This window comes from Gorilla gorilla, chromosome 13, assembly GCF_029281585.2.
Source record: "Gorilla gorilla gorilla isolate KB3781 chromosome 13, NHGRI_mGorGor1-v2.1_pri, whole genome shotgun sequence".
In the NCBI taxonomy this organism is placed as follows: domain Eukaryota; kingdom Metazoa; phylum Chordata; class Mammalia; order Primates; family Hominidae; genus Gorilla; species Gorilla gorilla.
The window spans coordinates 131,069,454-131,088,092 of NC_073237.2; the positions used below are offsets into that span (position 1 = coordinate 131,069,454).

At 56.5% G+C, this 18,639-nt stretch overlaps 1 protein-coding gene across 2 annotated transcripts in view; it reads left to right on the plus strand.

The window, feature by feature from the left end:
• The window catches only part of COL5A1 (collagen type V alpha 1 chain), a 207,906-nt gene that overhangs the window by 69,334 nt on the left and 119,933 nt on the right, over nt 1-18,639 (plus strand). The gene's annotated exons all lie outside the window — the stretch shown is intronic.

Consider the following 18,639-nt stretch of genomic DNA (forward strand, 5'->3'; position numbering starts at 1 on the left):
TGTCTTCAGCTCTGCCCGCTTTGCTGAGACCTCCTCTTGCCCCTGGAAGGGACAAGGACATTGCACTCTGCATGATCTCCTGGGACTGCTGCAACCAACTGTCACAGCCCGGTGGCAAACAGCAGAGATTTATCCTCTCCCAGCTCTGGGCCAGAATTCCAAGATCGAGGTGTGGGCGGGGCCGTGCTCCCTCTGAAGGTTCTAGCGGGGGACTCTGCCTGCCGCTTCCAGCCCCGGGTGGCCCCAGACACTCCTTGGCTTGTGGCCACATCGCCCCAGCTTCTGCCTCCGTCTTTACACAGCCTCTCTCTTCCCCCTGTGTCTCTCCTCTGTGTGACCCACAAGGACATTTGTCATTGGATTTAGGGCCCATCCTAATCTAGGATGTTCCGATTTCCAGATCCTTCATTCCATCTGCAGTGATCTTATTTCTGGACAAGGTCACCTGTGGATCTAGATTCTGGGAGTTCCGACCTGGACCCATCCCTCGGGGCCATGATTCAGCCACTTCCCTACACCAGCGTGGAAAAGGGGTTTTTCGTCTCTTAAATTGCCACAGAGCACGTGTGCTTAAAAGTGAGCCTCTGGGCATGCATATTTGGGGCCTCTAGCTGAGGCTTCGGGGTGGGCTGCTGAGCTGTGCCTGGCTGAGGAGGGATGGGGGGGCTACTCCTGGCTAGCAGGTGGTTGGCCAAGCCCCGTGGGCATCTCCCTGGTGCAGTAGGCAGCTGCCTGGCTGGCTGGAGCCAGTGTGCAGTGTGGTATTGGGGTACAGTTTGGTATTGGGGTGCATTCTCATTTGCAGTTCTGGTCTAGGGAGGCCTGAGTGGTGAGTGAGTGAGGCCTGGACTCCTTCCTGCTGCAGGTGGCTGGTGACCCGCCTGGCAGGTGTCAGTGACCCTGCTGGTGATCTGTGTGGCACCCAGCAAGGAGGGGTCCAGAGACCCCACAGAGTTGGGCAGGGCCTGCCTCTTCCCATGTGGTGTGGGGCCTGGCCCCTCCTGCTGCCTGGCCCGAGGTTTGGGCTTCAGATTTGTTCCATGGAAAATGTGAGCCACAGACCCATCTCCCAGCCCAGACAGGAATGATGTCATCTTGGGAGCCGGCCTTATCCAAAGATATCTTGCTGGGCTGACGGTGGATGTTCTGATCCACAGTTCCCAGAAGATGGCACCGAGGGTCTCTGGGAAGGGACGCATGATGCTGGAGGGTCTCTGGAGGGGAGTGCCCAGGGCAGGCAGGGCTGCGGTGGAGGGGGAGCAAAGGGGCAGGGCGTCCCCTGTGGGAGGGCCCAGTGGCTGGGGGAGCCACCCACCTGAGTGGAGGAGCTGCCATCAAGCGGCTGATGGGCGAGGGGGCCGACGAATGTGATGTCCTTCTTCAGCACCGTGGCCAAGGGGGCGTCTGAGGGAGCCGTAATCAAGCCCCAGCCCTCCGCCCATCCTTCCCACGTCTTTGAGCCAGCCTGAACCTCAGTTTCCTCAGCCGGAAAGTGGGGATGTTAGGCTTGTGGTGCGGATGAAAGGAGGCAAAGCCGGTGCGGCCAGCCCCGTGCTCACTCAGCCTGGTGGCAGGTGCGCCGCTGGGTGCTGGCAGGCTCTCCTGCCCGCGCGAGACGGTGGCTGTTGTGATGATGATGATGGTAGTCGTAGTGATTGTGCAGCATTCTCATAGCATCGCCGTCAGTGCCGTCAACCCTATCTCATTGAAACGGGTGTGAAGGGTCTACAAGCTCAGTGGGCAGGTAGGGGAGCCAGGACCCAAGCCTGCTCCCCATCGAGACGCCCCGTCTGTTGGGTGCAGTGGTGGGGGAGGAGCCCCGTTTAGTGCAGTGGTGGGGGAGGGGCCCCGTTTAGTGCAGTGGTGGGGGAGAGGCCCCATTTGTTGGGTGCAGTGGTGGGGGAGGGGCCCCATCTGTTGGGTGCAGTGGTGGGGGAGGAGTCCTATTTGTTGGGTGCAGTGGTGGGGGAGGAGCCCTATTTGTTGGGTGCAGTGGTGGGGGAGGGGCCCCGTCTGTTGGGTGCAGTGGTGGGGGAGGGGACCACTTGGGGGGGCAGCCACATGGGAAGCCGGGAAGGGAGCTCCCACAGCTGGTCTCTGTCTTCCACAGCTGGCCTCCGCCTCTGGGCATGAATTGTTCGGTCGGCCGTTTGGTGCCTGGAAGAAGCCCCTGTGGGCCTGTAGAGTCAGCTCAGAGGCCAGGTTGGCTCTGTTTCTCCCCCATCTAAGGGAGGCTGCCTGGCTCTTCCCCAGACCCAAGCAGACGGTCCAGGTGGTCAGGCTGGTGACACCCCAGTTGCAGGGCCTGGGTGCTGTCGTATAGACCGTGCACCTGGGGTGTGGGGCTGTGTCTTGCCAGCCAGGTGTGCTAACGAGTGAGTCTTGATCCCAGAGCACATGGAAAATCCGTCTCGGAATCACTTTTCTGCCAGCACCCTCCAGTCTGTTTGAAGATCCAGCAGTTGGGAAGGGCTGCTCTGTTCTACCACTGCACCCCACGGTGCCCAAGCACTAGGCTGGATGGGGCACTGGGGGCTGGTGCAGTGGCCACCGCTTGTTCAGAAAACCCAAGGCTCCGAGATGGAGGGGCCAGAGAGGTAAAGCCACCTGCCCACAGTCACACAGCTGGGAACAGGCAGGGCAGGACTTCAGCCCAGGCCTGGATCTTTCTGGGTTAAGAGTTCCCATACTTAGGTGAAGAGGGGCAGGGCTTGGGGTCCCGGATAGGAGGCTTCTGCCTGGGTCCTGTCTCCTTATTCTCATGACCCCTTCTTGCATCTCCTGATCCACATCCCCGCTCTTCAGTCACATCTCCTATGTCCCCTTTCAGCGTCTCGTTCTCCAGCCCCATAGAGCCACTGCCTGGCCCTCCCCGCAAGTGGATGGCGCTGGGCCTGAGTCTTACACCCTGGACTCCTGGGCCTGTCTGTGAGTGCCTGACAGGAAGTGAACCCCCTTTACCCTGGCCCCCTTCCTGTCCCCGCTCCTTCTCCCTCCTTCCTGTCCCCCTCCTTCCTTCCCCCCTTCTTCCTGCCCCCTTCTTCCTGGTCCCCTTCTTCCTTCCTCCCTCCTTCCTGTACCCCTCCTTCCTGCCTCCCTTCTTCCTATCCCCCTTCCTTCCTTCCCCCTCCTTCCTGTTCCCCCTCTTTCCTGTCCTCCTCCTTCCTGCCCCTCTTCTTCCTTTCCCCCCTCCTTCCTGCCCCCTTCTTCCTTTCCCCCTCCTTCCTGCCCCCTTCTTCCTTTCCCCCTCCTTCCTGCCCCCTTCTTCTTGTCCCCCTTCTTCCTTCCTCCCCCCTTCCTGACTCTCTTCTTCCTGTCCCCCCTCCTTCCTGTCCCCGTCCCTCCTTCCCCTCTTCTTCCTGTCCCCTCCTTCCTTCTTCCCTCCTTCCTGTCTCTCGTTATCCCTGTCCCTGTTCCTTCCTTCCCTACTCCTTCCTGTTCCCTCTCCTTCTTATTCTCCCTCCTTCTTGTCCACCTCCTTCCTATTTCCCCTCCTGCCTTCCCTCCTCCTTCCTGTCCCCCTTTCTTCCTGCTCCTCTCCTTCTTGTCCCCCGTCCTTCCTGACCCCCCTTTCTGTCCCCCCTCCTTTCTGCCTCACTTCTTCCTGTTGCCCCTCCTCCCCTCTCCCTTCCTTCCTGTTCCCCCTCCTTCCTTACCCCTTCCTTCTGCCCTCCTTCATCCTGCCCCTGGCTTTTCTGCTTCCCTTTCTTCTTGCCCCCATCTTTCCTGCCCCTTTCTGGCCCTAGACCCTGGTGCTTCTCATGTTCAACCCTGAGTTGCTGCTTTTTGTTCAAATGGCCCCACCCTGTTCTCTGCTGGGGTTTCCTTGACGGCGGGGACCAGGTCTCCCCTGGACGCCTTTTTCCAGGTGCCCCCAGCCCATACCCATCCTGGCTCTGTCCGCAAACCTGTCCTCCAGAAGGGCCTGTGGGTGACCAGGCTGCAGCCGGGGACTCCCAGCACTCCTGGAGCCCTGGACTCTCCAAACCAGGCGTGATTCCCGCTGTGCTCCACGGCCTCTCTCCAGAGCCCTGGCTGCCTGCCGTCCATGCCTCTGGGAGGCTGTGTGTTTGGAAATACTTTTTGGAGCTGAGAAGTGCAGGTTTTCCTGCGAGCTAGCCACGTGGCCTCACCCTGCCCTTCTCATGTCCGATAGTGAGTTTTACCCTAGAGGCAGTTTGAGCCATGCCACGTGGTCTTCTTAGCAGGATGCCTGAGCCCCACCCCATTGGCTTCATGCTGTCAGGGAGGCTGGGTCACAGGCCCATTTACTCACTGCAGGGTGTGATGGTGGGGAGCATGTGGAGCAGCCTGGCTCCTAACATAACCCAAGAGCGCTCCTCCCTCCCAGCCTGCAGCCACAGCAGGGCTGTGTGCGCTCCACAGAGAAGTGAGGGTCTTCCTGACGATGGTTGATTTGCAGAGACACCCGGGAGTTGCATCTGTCACTGTCCCATCACAGGTAAAGCCACCTTACTCTATTGGTTGACAGAATGAAGACTCAGAAGATCTTTCAAGCTGGGACTATGTTCTCGAACTGAGAAAATGAAATTCAATCAGGATAAACGTGAGCTTCTGCACTTGGGTTCAAAACAATCAATTGTACAAGCGCAGGGCCAGGAGAAGCGGCAGTGAAGTGTTTTATATGAAAAAAACTTAGGGATTTGTGGGTGTCAAACCCATTAACGATCATCAGTGTGGTGTGGCGGCCACAGGAATGCATGCTGTCACAGGTGGCGTTAGGGACAGAGGGCAGGGTGATCTCAGGTCTGGAAACTGTGCTGAACAGAAGCTGAATAGAAAAAACTGGGGTCTGAACCTGGGACAGAGAAGGTGGGTAGAGTGGAGAGTGGGTGGCCCAGTGTGGGGTCTAGTCCAGAGGAGAGGGGATGAGACCATGGCAGACTGAGACCAGTGATGGGATGTGAACCTTGTAGCAGCCACCTTCTCCTCCTCCAGGCCCAGCTCTGAGCAACCTTCTCCGTGACACTCTCCTTGACCTCCCAGGCGAAGTCTGTTGCTTCTGTGCTGCCTCCCAAGGCTTCTCCCTTGAGACTTAGAGTCAGAGACCCAGATTTTTTTCATCTTTATGTCCCTAAGACTTATCAGAGAGATGCAAAAAATACTGGTTGAATGAACAAAAGAATGAACAATCAGAGCTGGTTGCCTTCCTGCAGGCCTTCATGCTACAGAGGCATGTTCAGGAAAGGCTGGTGAGCCTTTCTCAGGGATCCAGGACTGTTGATGGTGGTGGTGGTGGTGGCGGAGGAGGTGGTGGTAGTGATGATGGTAATAATGATGCTGATGGTGGTGATATTAATGGTGAGTATGATGATGATAACAGTGGTGTGGTGGTAATGGTCATGATGGTAGTGATGGTGGTAATGGTGGTGGTGAAGGTGATGATGATGTTTATGGTGGTGGATATGCTGATGATGGTGATGGTGGTTGTGGAGATGTGGTGATGGTCATGGTGAATGTTATGATGGTGATGATGATGGTGTTGGTGGTGATGATAATGGTAGTGGTGATGGGTATACTGCTGATGGTGATGCTGGTGATGGTGGTGATGCTGGTGATGGTGGTGACGGAGGTAGTGGTGGTTGTGACGATCTGGTAGTGTGGTGATTCTATGGTTTTGGTGGTCGTGGTGGTGGTGGAGGTGATGCTGGTGGTGGTGATAGTGAAGGGGATGGTTGTAGTGATGATGGTGATGGTGGTAGAGGTGATGGTGGTTATGGTGATCCTGATGGAAGTGGTGATGGAGGTGATGGTGATGGTGATGCTGGTGATGATGATGCTGGTGATGGAGGTGATGGTCATGGTGGTAGTGGTGATGCTGGTAGTGTGGTGGTTCTATGGTTTGGTGGTGGTGGTGATGCTGGTGATGGTAGTCGTAGAGGTGATGGTAGTGGTGGTGATGGTGGTGGTGGAGGTGATGATGGTGGTGGTGGTGACAGAGGTAGTGGTGGTTGTGACAATCTGGTAGTGTGGTGATTCTATGGTTTTGGTGGTCGTGGTCGTGGTGGAGGTGATGCTGGTGGTGGTGATAGTGAAGGGGATGGTTGTAGTGATGATGGTGATGGTGGTAGAGGTGATGGTGGTTATGGTGATCCTGATGGAAGTGGTGATGGAGGTGATGGTGATGGTGATGCTGGTGAAGGTGGTGATGGTGGTGGTGGCGGTGGTGGTGGTGATGCTGGTGATGGTAGTCGTAGAGGTGATGGTGGTGGTGGTGATGGTGGTGGTGGAGGTGATGATGGTGGTGGTGATACTTGTGGAGGTGGTGGTGAAGGTGATGGTGGTGATGATGGTGGTGGCGGTGGTGGTGGTGATGCTGGTGAAGGTGGTGATGGTGGTGGTGGCGGTGGTGGTGGTGATGCTGGTGATGGTAGTCGTAGAGGTGATGGTGGTGGTGGAGGTGATGGTGGTGATGGTGATGCTTGTGGAGGTGGTGGTGAAGGTGATGGTGGTGATGATGGTGGTGGTGATGTTGGTGGAGGTGGTGATGGAGGTGATTGTGATGGTGTGATGCTGGTGAAAGTGGTGGTGGAGGTTAAGGTGGTGAAGGTGGTGATGCTGATGAAGGTGGTGATGGAGGTGATGTGGTGGTGATAGTGATTCTGGTGAAGGTGGTGGTGGAGGTGATTGTGATGGTGTGATGCTGATGAAGGTGGTGGTGGAGGTGATGGTGGTGGTGGTGGTGGTGGAGGCGATGATAGTGGTGGTGGTGGTGATGCTGGTGAAGGTGGTAGTGGAGGTGATGGTAGTGGTGGTGATGCTGGTGGAGGTGGTGATGGAGGTGATTGTGATGGTGTGATGCTGGTGAAGGTGGTGGTGGAGGTGATTGTGGTGGTGGTGGTGGAGGCGATGATGATGGTGGTGGTGGTGATGCTGGTGAAGGTGGTAGTGGAGGTGATGGTAGTGGTGGTGATGCTGGTGGAGGTGGTGATGGAGGTGATTGTGATGGTGTGATGCTGGTGAAGGTGGTGGTGGAGGTGATTGTGATGGTGTGATGCTGGTGAAGGTGGTGGTGGAGGTGATTGTGGTGGTGGTGGTGGAGGCGATGATGGTGGTGGTGGTGATGCTGGTGAAGGTGGTAGTGGAGGTGATGGTAGTGGTGGTGATGCTGGTGGAGGTGGTGATGGAGGTGATTGTGGTGATGATGGTGATTCTTGAAGGGTGGCCTGCCCCACCACACCTGTGGGTGTTTCTCGTTGGGTGGGACGAGAGACTGAGAAAAGAAAGAGACACAGAGACAAAGTATAGAGAAAGAAAAATGGGCCCAGGGGACCGGCGCTTAGCATATGGAGGACCCCTGCCAGCACCAGTCTCTGAGATCCCTCAGTATTTATTGATCATTATCTCTACCATCTCAGAGAGGGGGATGTGGCAGGACAATAGGGTAATAGTGGGGAGAGGGTCAGCAGGAAAACATGTGAACAAATGTCTCTGTATCATAAGTTTAGAAAAGGTGCTGTGCTTTGATGTGCACATGCATAAACGTATCTGGTGCATTAAAGAGCAGTATGCCGCCAGCATGTCTCACCTCCAGCCCTAAGGCGGTTTTCCTCTATCTCAGTAGGTGGGATATACAATCCGGTTTTACACCAAGACATTCTATTGCCCAGGGACGAGCAGGAGACAGATGCCTTCCTCTTATCTCAACTGCAAAGAGGCCTTCCTCTTTTACTAATCCTCGTCAGCACAGACCCTTTATGGGTGTCAGTCTGGGGGATGGTCAAGTCTTTCCCTTCCTATGAGGCCATATTTCAGACTATCACATGGGGAGAAACTTTGGACAATACCTGGCCTTCCTAGGCAGAGGTCCCCGCGGCCTTCCGCAGTGTTTTGTGTCCCTAGGTACTTGAGATTAAGGAGTGGTGATGACTTTTAACAAGCATGCTGCCTTCAAGCATTTGTTTAACAAAGCACATCCTGCATAGCCCTAAATCCATTAAACCTTGAGTCAACACAGCACATGTCTCTGCGAGCACAGGGTTGGGGCTAGGGTTACAGATTAACAGCATCTCAAGTCAGAAGAATTTTTCTTAGTACAGAACAAAGTGGAGTCTCTTATGTCTACTTCTTTCTACATAGACACAGTAGCAGTCTGATCTCTCTTTCTTTTCCCCACAATTCTGGTGAAGGTGGTGATGGAGGTGATGATAGTGGTGGTGATGATGCTGGTGATGGTAGTGATGAAGATGATGGTGATGCTGGTGATGCTGGTGGTGGTGATGGTGGTGGTAATGATGTTAGTAGTGTGTTGGTTCTATGGTTTTGGTGCTGGTAGCGCTGCTGGTGGTGGTTGTGATGCTAGCAGTGTGGTGGTTCTGTGGTTTTGGTGCTGGTGGTGGCCGTGGAGGCTGTGCTAGTGGATGCTGATTGCTCTGGGGAGTGTTCTGGTGCAATCCCGTTTAGTCCTCTGCTCTATGAGGTAGATCTTATTATCCTCTTTTATCAACAAATGGAGGCCTGGAGTAATTAGTCATATGCTGACATCCTCACAGATGACAAGGGAGGGACCCAGTGCCCAGGCCTCCTGTGATCAGTGCCTTCCCTGTGCCATTCTTCTTGGGCAGTGCTGCCAAGGGTCAGGTGGCTTCCTTCTGGGGAGCCTGGACCGAGTGAACGTACCCTGTGCTCAGCGATGCCCCGTGTGCCATAAAACAGTGTCTGCAGGCCCGCTGCTCCGAAAGTCAAGATGTGGAGAAGGAAGGAGCAGCTCAAGCGTGCACTGCCCAAGCCACAAGTGCAGGCCTTTGTGAGGTCGCCACCCTTTGGATGGCGAGTCTTTGAGGAGGTGAACCCACACCCTTTGGAGAGAGCAAGTCTTTGAGGAGGTGGACCTGCCCTCCAGCCCCTGCCATTGGTGCTGCCATTTCATCCCTGGGTCTAGAGATGAGGCCCCGTCTCCGAGTTTGCTGAGCTGACCCTTCAGTCCCTGTGGCCAGCTTCAGGGTGTGCATGAGGCTGTGACCTGATCATGCCCCTTCTCTGTACCCATGCAGCCCGCCCCCATGATGGAGACACAGATGTGTCATTTTGCAGCCTCGCACCCAGAGCTGTTGTGAGTAGACTTGACCCTACACGTCTTGGGCTGGTGGCTGCAGGTGAGAATTGGACTGGGACTGGAGGCAGCGAGCGAGGACATGGTGGGGACAGCAGAAAGCAATTTCCGACAACATGAAAATATTTCTCTGACACTCTCGTTAATAGTGTGAAACTCGTTCTCACAGGTGCTGTGAAAACCATGGAAAAAATTATTTAGACCTCACTGGCTTAGGGGCATTTTGTTTTTCCATTTTGTATGACTCACGGATGAAGAACATCAAAGCGAGATTGTAAATGTGACTGGTTTGGGCCCATGGCAGCTGGAATGGGGGGATCTGATGGTCTCCTACGTGCGCAGCGCTAAGGACTTCAAGGAAGTGGCTCGTGGAGAAGGGGCACCGGTGGCGTCCGGCCAGGCTGCTCTGGCAGTGTCTGTCAGAATCCGCCGGGCCCAGCGGGAGGGAAGCCCCGTGCAAGAGACTGCTGATGACGGCGCTGTACTTGCGGGGAACGCAGTCGTGTTCTTAGCTCCTGTTTGCAGAGCCCAGGGCCAGACTCCACCCTCCCAGCAGCCTCTGGGGCCAGTGTTGTTCCATCCCCAGCTTCAGAAGGGGAAAGCATGGTTTAACGTGGTTTGCGAACACACCTGAGATCACTCAGCCAGCAAGGGGCAGGATTCGGATGTGGGCCCAGGTGAACCCAGCTCCAGGCCCTAGCGCTGCCCGTGGCTCTCCCGGCCTCCGTCCCTCCCAGTCAGCGTGTTAACTCAGCTGGGCTGCGTTTTGTATGGGAGGTTGGACAACGTGCCCGCCTGCCAGGACAGGGGAGGTTTGTGGCAGGGCCTGGCAGTGGCAGAACAATCTCTCATGGACAACATGCTTGCCGACCGCTTCTCCCACAGCCTCGAACAAGAAGGGTTTGTCTTAAATAATTATTTGTGTCTCTCTGTTCACCAGCACAAAGCGCTCTGGCTAAAATTAGATGATAAAGTCTGCGGGACAAGCAAAGTGCTCAGCTGGGATTCCTGTGGACCCTGTTTCGGTTGGACGAGGAGGGGGCCTGGGTGCCAGGCAGTCGTGGGGGGCTGACTCAAGCCAGGGATGGGGGGATTGGGTTGAAAGGAGGAGTGCATGATTAAATGGCAGAGGAGGCACTGAGCATGCGATTAGAGGGAGCAGCATCATGAGAAGCAGCCTGGGCTGGGGGCCGCGGCCACGGGAGCCTCTAATTTGGTGAGGTCCGTGTTTCCCGTCTCCATGGCCCCAGGCTTATGGGGCTCTCCAATGAAAACTTTGCAATTTCCTCAGCTCACAACAGAGACGCAGCCTGGATACAGTCTCATTAGCAGGAAAGGCAGAACTGATTCTCTCAGCAAAGTGCTCCCGTCTCTGCCAGAGCCAAGGACAACATGCTCCCGCCGTGGCCGCCGACCCATCTTCCGTCGAACGTGGCCGCCAATTGCGCCGTGGGCAGAGGCTCTGCAGCAGACCGGAATGGCCGTAATGACCCTGGCCTGGTGGTGGAAACTTCCAGGGCACTTTAATGACCTGGCAGGGGGCAGAATCCAGGAATGTAAAGGGGGAAAATGGTCAGTTATCAGAGCAAGGAATGGCCTGAAAACGGCTGCCACCTGCTTCTTTGGGCAGCCACAGGACCAGCTGTCTGGAGCCGCTGGTGCTGGGTCTTGGCTTTTAAAGTTGAGCAGAGTGGTTCAGGGGCTCAGCCCGGGAAGCCAAGACGTGGAACAGGAGAAGCCTGAATCTGCCAGGCGAATTGGGCAGGTGCCTGCCCCTGCTCCTAGGGCTGTGTGGGTGATGGGACAAAGTTTTGGGAACTGGGAGCCCACGGCTGTTCTGTGTGCAGGATGTGTGACTTGGCACGATGTCCTTGACTCCAAGGTGGGCAGCTCTGGGGTGGGGACTGTGGGGGCCGCAGGCAGAGACTCAGGAGCCCCAGTCAGCCCTCCTCCCATATGCCCTGCGAGAGTGGCGCTGCCTCTCAGACCCTCCATTGCTGCATCTGTGAAATGGGGATGGGAGAGTGGAAAGGAGACCTTGCCTTCCTCCTGGTGGGGGCTGCAAGAATGGGAGTAGGGCCAGACCTGTAAGGAAAGTCCCTTTTGCCGAGGCGTAAGGTAGGGCTGGGAATTGGGTCAGTGTGAAACACCAGGGTCTTTCCCGAAGCATGCCGGGCACAGGCGGTGCACGCTGAGCATATCTGACATGTCAACACAACCCGTCACGTTGGAGCGGGGAAGTGGGGTGGGCTTAGGACAAGCAGCCTCAAAGAACTGTGAGCTGTTGTTGAGGGAGGGGACTGAGTCCCAGGCACCTCGGGGCCATCTCCAGTGCTGTGCCAGGACCCATGTGTGCCACACACATGCATACCTGTTCACATATGCACACAAGGCATGCCATACCATATACATATGCATAAAAGTGCGTGCATGCACCCATGTCACACACACACATGCATGTATACTGTGCACACGACGTAGGCATGTATGTCACGCACACACACCGCACACGTGAATGCAAAACATATGTGCACAGTACACATATGGCCTCCTGCACCCATGTGAACATACCTGCATCAACACGGTACCAGACACATGCACACACACATATGTATGCACACACACAGTCACACAACACACCAGCCAACCCCAGATCCTGGCGCTTGGCCTGCAAGCGGGCCATGGGCCTACAAGTGTGGGGTTGCTGGCTGGGCTTCCCTGCGTCCAGTGGGTGTTTGGCCCTGCAGGAGGGCTGGGAAACAGCAGGAAGAGGACAGCAGCAAGTGAGACGCAGCACTTCACATACTCATGGCCAGGGCAGGACAGGGGCAAGGCGGCACATCATACTCCATATCCTGGGTGGCGATCGGCCTCTGCCTTTCCAGGGCAAGGGGGCGGCTCAGGAAGGAGGTGGCTGCCATCGTTGGTAAGAGGACGGAGGATGGGGAGAAAGCAATGAAGGGTGGAGAAGGGGCGTGTCTGAAGAAGGTCGGAGGTGACACCTGTTGCCCTGCTCAGGGATTGGATGTGTGCCGTGAAACCTGGCAGTTAGATGTGACATCAGAGGAGAGCCACGGGCCACTGCTGGGCAGGGCATCAGGTTGGTTCCTTGTGCTTGTGTGCCAGGGGCTCTGATGGCACCTGGGAGGGGGACTGTGGGGACCATGGGCCTTTCTGAGGTCGTGGTCAGGCTGCTTGGAGGTTCTTGGGGTCAGAGTCCACCCGTCTGAGAGGGCAGCTGCAGCTAAGAAATTCCTGGGGTGCCTCAGTGCCTCAGGAAGGGTCAGGGCACGGCCCACTGGGCAATTCTGACCTACAGCCAGCCTCTTAGAGGCCCAGGGTTGGGTCCTGGAAGGCTGCAGGCTGAAGTCTCTCTGGGGTTTCTTTGGCTGTGCATGCGCATTGTGACCCAGCCCCCAGCTCCAGCTTCCTGTCCCCATCCCCTGAAAAACCACGAGCTCACCCAAGCCCAAGCAGGGGCTGCCCACCAGCCCCTGGCCCTTTGTTTCCAGGCAGCCAGCACCTCCCGCCGGCCAGTGCCGGGCAAGGCTCCCCCAGGAGAGGAGGCTTCATCGACCAATTTTCCTGGTCTGTAGTTTGGAGCTTGGTTTCATATCACAGGATGCATTGTGAAAATGCTGTCAGCATACAACATGAAGTTGTGATCCTAGCTTTGTATTTGAAAGACAGTGTGTGCCAGATTATGGCAGCCGGGCTGGGCACCTCCTCTCCAGCACACTGGGGAGTGGCTGCCGGAAGCCCTGGGTTGAGAAGGATTCTGAGGGCACCAGGGCAGAGCTCTGCCTAGGGCTTTCGTGAGCTTCGGGCAGAGCTGTGTGTTTGGTCCACACAGCCTGGAGGGGGTCAGGGGAGGCTGAGATTTCCTGTGATGAAATGGGGAGACTGTGGCTCCCAGGGGCTGGTTGCCTGGCTGGTAGGTGGCTGGGCTGGACGTCTCCACATGCTGACCTGGCTTCCAGAGAGGAGCCGACTCTGAGTGAATGTTCCAGAAGGAGGAGTGCAGGCTCAGGAACTGCCAGGGTACCACTGACAGAAGGAGGGGCGTCCCCACATCCACAGCTGCCTTCAAGGTCTGTGAGGGGCGGCTCCAGGCCTGGCCGCGTCTTAGAATCTCATGAGCAGTTATGGCTCCTGAATCCCAGGCCCCCCAAGACCCACCACGTGGAGTCTCTGGGGGCTCCCAGGGTTCCGCAGGTGTCACCTGCTGGGTAGGACACAGTGTGTGGCTGCGCGTGAGTCAGGGAAGATGCCTCTCTCACCCTGGACCCATCACATCTTTCATCAGTCTAGTGATGGACACGGGTCTCAGGGATGCAGGAGGACTTCAGTGTGGCCCTCACTGTCTCCATCCAGGACCCCCCATGATAACCCTCTAGAGCCCCCTCAACTGTCCCCGTCCAGGGCTGTCAGATGTCCCCCCCATGGGACCCCCATACAGGGCTGCCCAGGCTCCCCCATAGTACCCCACCTAGGACAACCCTGTAACCTCCCCATAGTACCCATACAGGGCTGCCCAGGACCCCCCATGACCCCGTTAGGGCTGTTCTGTGCCTCTCGTCACCCCATGGCACCCCATGACTGTGTTTGGATCCCATCACTATCTCGTCTCTGCTCTGAACAGTGGACTAGCCACCAACCCACAGCCCCGAGGGCAGAGCTGGAAGTCCCATGCACCTGGGCCTCTGGACTCGCAGTAATCAGGTGGCCCAGGGCAGAGGCAGGTGTCTCACTGGAGTCCTGCGGGGTGGGTTACAGCCTTTCCCTCTGCTTCAGCTCCTCCTCCTCCCAGTCCTTGTGGGGGTGCAGACATCACAGAGCCCTCTTCTCAGCCCTGCCTGGAAGGTGGCACAGAAGGAGTGCTAGCTCGTGCAGCCATGGGGCTGGCCCGTGGGAGGTTGCTGGGCTTCAGGGGAGGCATCCGCTCTGTCTTGGAGCCTGGAGCAGATCCCTCACTACGGCCCCATCTGCCTGGGGTCCTGCAGAGAAGCTCCTCCTCAACAGCCTTGCTGGGCACCCAGGTGTTCAGGGTCCCCTCCCTCACCTGCATGTGTAGGGAAGAAGCAGTGGGTGGGCTGGAAAGAGCCCTGGGCCAGGATCCAGGTCTACAGTGACCCTGCTTCTGCAGCACTCTGAGCCTGAGCCTTAGCACCTGCGCCTCGGTTTCTCCTTCTCCACGGGAGTGGTGTAGGGCCTGGCAGACCCTTGCCCTTTGGCAGTGGTGCCCGCAGAACACACCGGCTCTTTCTAGTGTGAAAATCCACCTGAGGATTTGGTGGGGAAATGATTCGAACGAAGCATGTGCATTTGCAGAGGAGGGGGTTCTCGAAGTGAAGGGACCTCATGCCCAGTCCTACTATTGTCTGTTCACTGCTGCAGTCTGGGGGTGTGGTGGGCAGGCCACAAAGCAGGGCTGGCTGAGGGCCAGGTCAGCCTGGGATCAGAGCGCCGGGCACCTGGGGACACCTCAGGCTTTGTCCCGCTTCGTGGGTGTTCGTTACCTAGCCTTGGGCCCTGATGGTCGTGCAGGTGTGCCTGGGTGCTGTGTGCCCACATGCACTGAGACCAGTGCCAGCACCTTATGCAGGGCCTGCAAGGTATGGCCGCTGTGCTGGACACCCTGGGGTACGGGGTTGTGCCGGACACACCCTTGATCCGAGGAGCTTGGGGCTTCCGGGGAAGCAGAGCTGGATCCAGGGGTGTACCAGGGCCCAGGACCACAGCTGCCCCTGAAGGCCCCTGAGGCTTCTCTTCCTTCTTTGAAGTGCCTTTGGAGAACATATATTCAGATATCAAATTGCCAGTTGAAAGGAGTACATATTTTATTTGAATTGGATGAAATGTGATCCAGAAGTCATGTTGCTTAATAAAAGTGTGTGGTTTTGATTCACTGTTCCTCCTTGTCTGCTGGAGAATTTGAAACATGGGCCAGGAGCCTCTGACATCCAAAGATGGGGGTGAGAGAGAAGGAGAAAGAGGGAGAGGGAGGTGAGGCAGGTGGGCAGCTCTGCTGGTCTCATCAGGTGGAGAGTGGGGCATCCCGTTTGAGGGTTGGTGTCGGGGAGGGAAGGTGTGAAATGCTGAGGGCTGTGCTCATCAGGGCCCCACTCTTGCTTCCTCCTCAGAATGCCCCCAGTTTACTGTGATGGGGTCTCAGGGGCAGGGGGCAGCAGCAGGTAGCTGTCCTCGGTCACTCCCCGTCCCCGTGCTCTGTCCCTTTGTGGGCCACAGCCCCCGAGGTGAAGTCTGGAAGGAGAGGAACCTGTCACCCAGCGCCCTCCTCAGCCCAGCAGATGCCCCAGCCCAGGGAACAGGTGCAAGCTCAGCTCCCAACGACCGCCAACCCTCAGCTGCTTCCTGCACCGCTGTCCTGAGGCACCCTGCGGAGAGGAAGGACCCGGGTTGGAGGGGGCTCGGCGGTGCTGTCCATGATGTGGGGTGATGCGGGGGGTTACAGTCCCTGAAACTTCAGATGAGGCAGTAGGTACGTGGTGGCCAGGGACGCCCCGTGCTCTGGGCCTGATGCCTGCAGGGAGAGCACCCGTCTCTGTGCTGCTCCATCTGTTCTGAGATGTGGAGACAGGGGAGGCAGGGCTGGGTCAGCTGGTGTCAGGGGCCCTGCTGCACGCATAGGCTCCAGGTCCTGGCCACTGCTTCTGTGGCTCTGCAGTTGGGGCCAGTGATGTCTCCTGTCCCAGCCTCTTCTATCTGTTAAATGGAGGTGACAGAAATTTCCCTTGTGAGTCCTGAGTCCTGCAAGGGAACGGGTGCTGGTGTGCACCCAGGCACCGGACGGACCTCAGAACCCTGGCTGCACCCTTCTGGATGGGGCGAGGCAGGGGCAGGTGGGCAGAAGGGCTGTGGCCAGGCTATGGCACAGTGGTGCCGAGAAAGGTGGGTCCGTCTGCCTCTGACCCAGAGGCAGGTATGGATGTGGATGTGTGGCTGAAGTCAGGAGCAGGAACTTACCACCTGGCAGAGCTGCTGCCTGGAGAGTTGGGTGGGCTTGGGGAGGGTTCTGAGCTCCTCGCTCATCATTTGAGGTTTTTAAACACAAGTTGGGGTCACCCACGATAACCACAGACACATACCCCACTCTCTTCCCCTTTTTGGTGCTGAGAGCTGTTTCCTGTTGAGCCCCGAGGTCCTCCCCTCGGCCCCTGCCTTGCACCACTCCCTCCCCTCTCAGGAGCACTGTCCTGGCTGCTGTGGCCTCTTCCCTGCCACCCTCTCACACCTGCTGTTGGGCCCCCACCCTGTGTCCTGCATCAGCCCCCTGCTGACCCCCGGTTCCTCCAAACCTGCTGCCTGCTGTGGGCTTTTCCTGAGCACATGCCTTCCCCCATTGACCTCAAAGTCTTTTGCATTACTTATTGAGTGCCTTCTGTATACAAGGAGTTTTGCCTGGAGGACTCCACAGCTCTGTGAGGTCAATGCTGCCGTCTTATGCTAATTTTTTCAGAGAGAAAGCAGGGAGTAGAGAGGTGTGTGTGAACAGGCTCATCCCAGGCCACACAGCCAGGCAACGGCTGGAGCTGGCATGTGGGCCGGGCCTGTCCGGCAGCACAGAGCTTACTGCTTTTCCAAGTGTGCCTGCTGGCTGGGATTCCCTCTGCCCCGCCCGTGTGTGCAGTGGTTGTGGTCCTCCCACCCGCTCCATCCAAGTCTCAGTGCCTGTCTTGCTGTGGCCAGACCCTCACACCAAAAGTCTTCGTGGAAGAGAGCAGCCCTCGGAACAATGATGGGTGTGCGCACAGAGCTCACAGCTGTGAATGTCTCCCAGCCCTTCCCAGAACACTGGCACCCTGGGACTGAGGGTGACTCGCCAGGGTCAGAAGTACACAGCGCAAAGCCACGTCACAGCCACCGCAGCTGCAGGCCGGAGTCTTCAAGGCAGAGACAAAGCTGTCACTAGACTCCTCCTGGCCCAGAGAGGGGCCTCGGCGGGGGAGGTGGTGCCTCTGCTTGGATGGAGTGAAGGTTCCGATGAACCAGGCTCAGGTGAACCAGGGTCGGGTGAACCAGGCTCGGATGAACCGTGGAGAACTTGCCATCTTCCAAATGGGGTTGGGCACCCTGACCCTGCAGCCCGCTGGCTACTGTGGCTCTGGAAAAGTGTGCAGATGTGATGCAGGGTGGCAAGATGAGCTCCAGACCCAGAGCACTCAGCACCTGGCCCTGCCCCAAGTCCCCTTGCCTGCGGCACCGTCTCTGGTGGCAGGACCGGAGACGCCACCGTCTCCAGGACCGGAGCACCTGGACATGGTCCTCCAAGTTCTTTTCCTTCCCTTGAGTGTGGTGGGGCGTGTAGTGGTTGGCATCTTGCAGGCTGCCTTGGGCTGATCCTGCCCCAGCTGCTGGGGGACCCTGGACAGGTGACCTCACAGGTCCTCGGTTTCCTCTGTTGTAGAGTGGGGATTAGTCGGACACAATTCATAGGGTTCTTGCGGGCACAGAGAGACCACGTGCAGGCTCTTTACCTCGTACTTGATCTGTGGTAAACATGATCTAATTCATCATCACTGTCATTACTATAATCATTACTATATTGGTCGGCTTCTATGCCTCTGATTATGGTCAAAAGATCCTCTGCTTTGGAACACCCAGGGTGCTGCCAGGGTGACTCCTAGCAAGCCTGTCATCTTCATCTCTGCAGATAGCATTTATGAGACCTGCATTTCTTATTCCTAGTAGCAGCCCTTTTATTTCTCCTGTGTACACATTGTGGTGAGAGAATAATGGAATAAATTGTTTACACATCATGGTTAGAGGAAGAAGGAATAAGTGCTTGCATGCTTTTCCTGGCTGACACAGTTAGACTGTAGGCTGCTCACAATGAATCCGAAAGTTCAGTTGTTAGCAGTGTGGGTTCATCCGCCTTGTAGTGTGGGGCAGTACTTCCTTCCCTTTTATGGTTGAATGATATTCCATTCTATGCATATACCACACTCTATCCATTTAGCTGTTGGTAGACATGTGGGTTGCATTTGTCTTTTGGCCATTGTGACTAATGCTACTATGAACACTTGTATACATTTATTTGTTTGAGTCCCTGTTTTGTTTGGAGGGTGAACTGATTTGGGTGAATTGTTTATGCATCTGTTTCAGTTCCTGAGATTGGAATTACTGGTCATATGGTAATTCTAGTTTTAACTTTTTGAGAAACCAGACATCACCTCTTTAAAAATACTCTCTTCCCCAGTGGTTGAGGGGTAACGGCAAAGGAGGCAGGGTACCTCCAAGCCCTCGGGGTCTAGGGTGGGTGAGAGTGCAGGCTGTTTCTCACAACAGGCAAAAGCTGCCAGCACTGCACTGGCATCTGGCAGGTGCTCAACAGGTGTCTGATAAATGGATGAGTGAATGGGTGGTGGATTGATGGGTGGGTGGGTAGATGGGTGGATAGACAGGTGAATGGATGGGTGGATGGGTGGAAGGATGAGTAGAGGGATGGACAGATGGATGGAAGGATGTATGTATCTAGATGGATAGATAGATGGATGAATTAATGAGTGGATAGATGGCTGGGTGGATGGATGGACAAGGTGGAT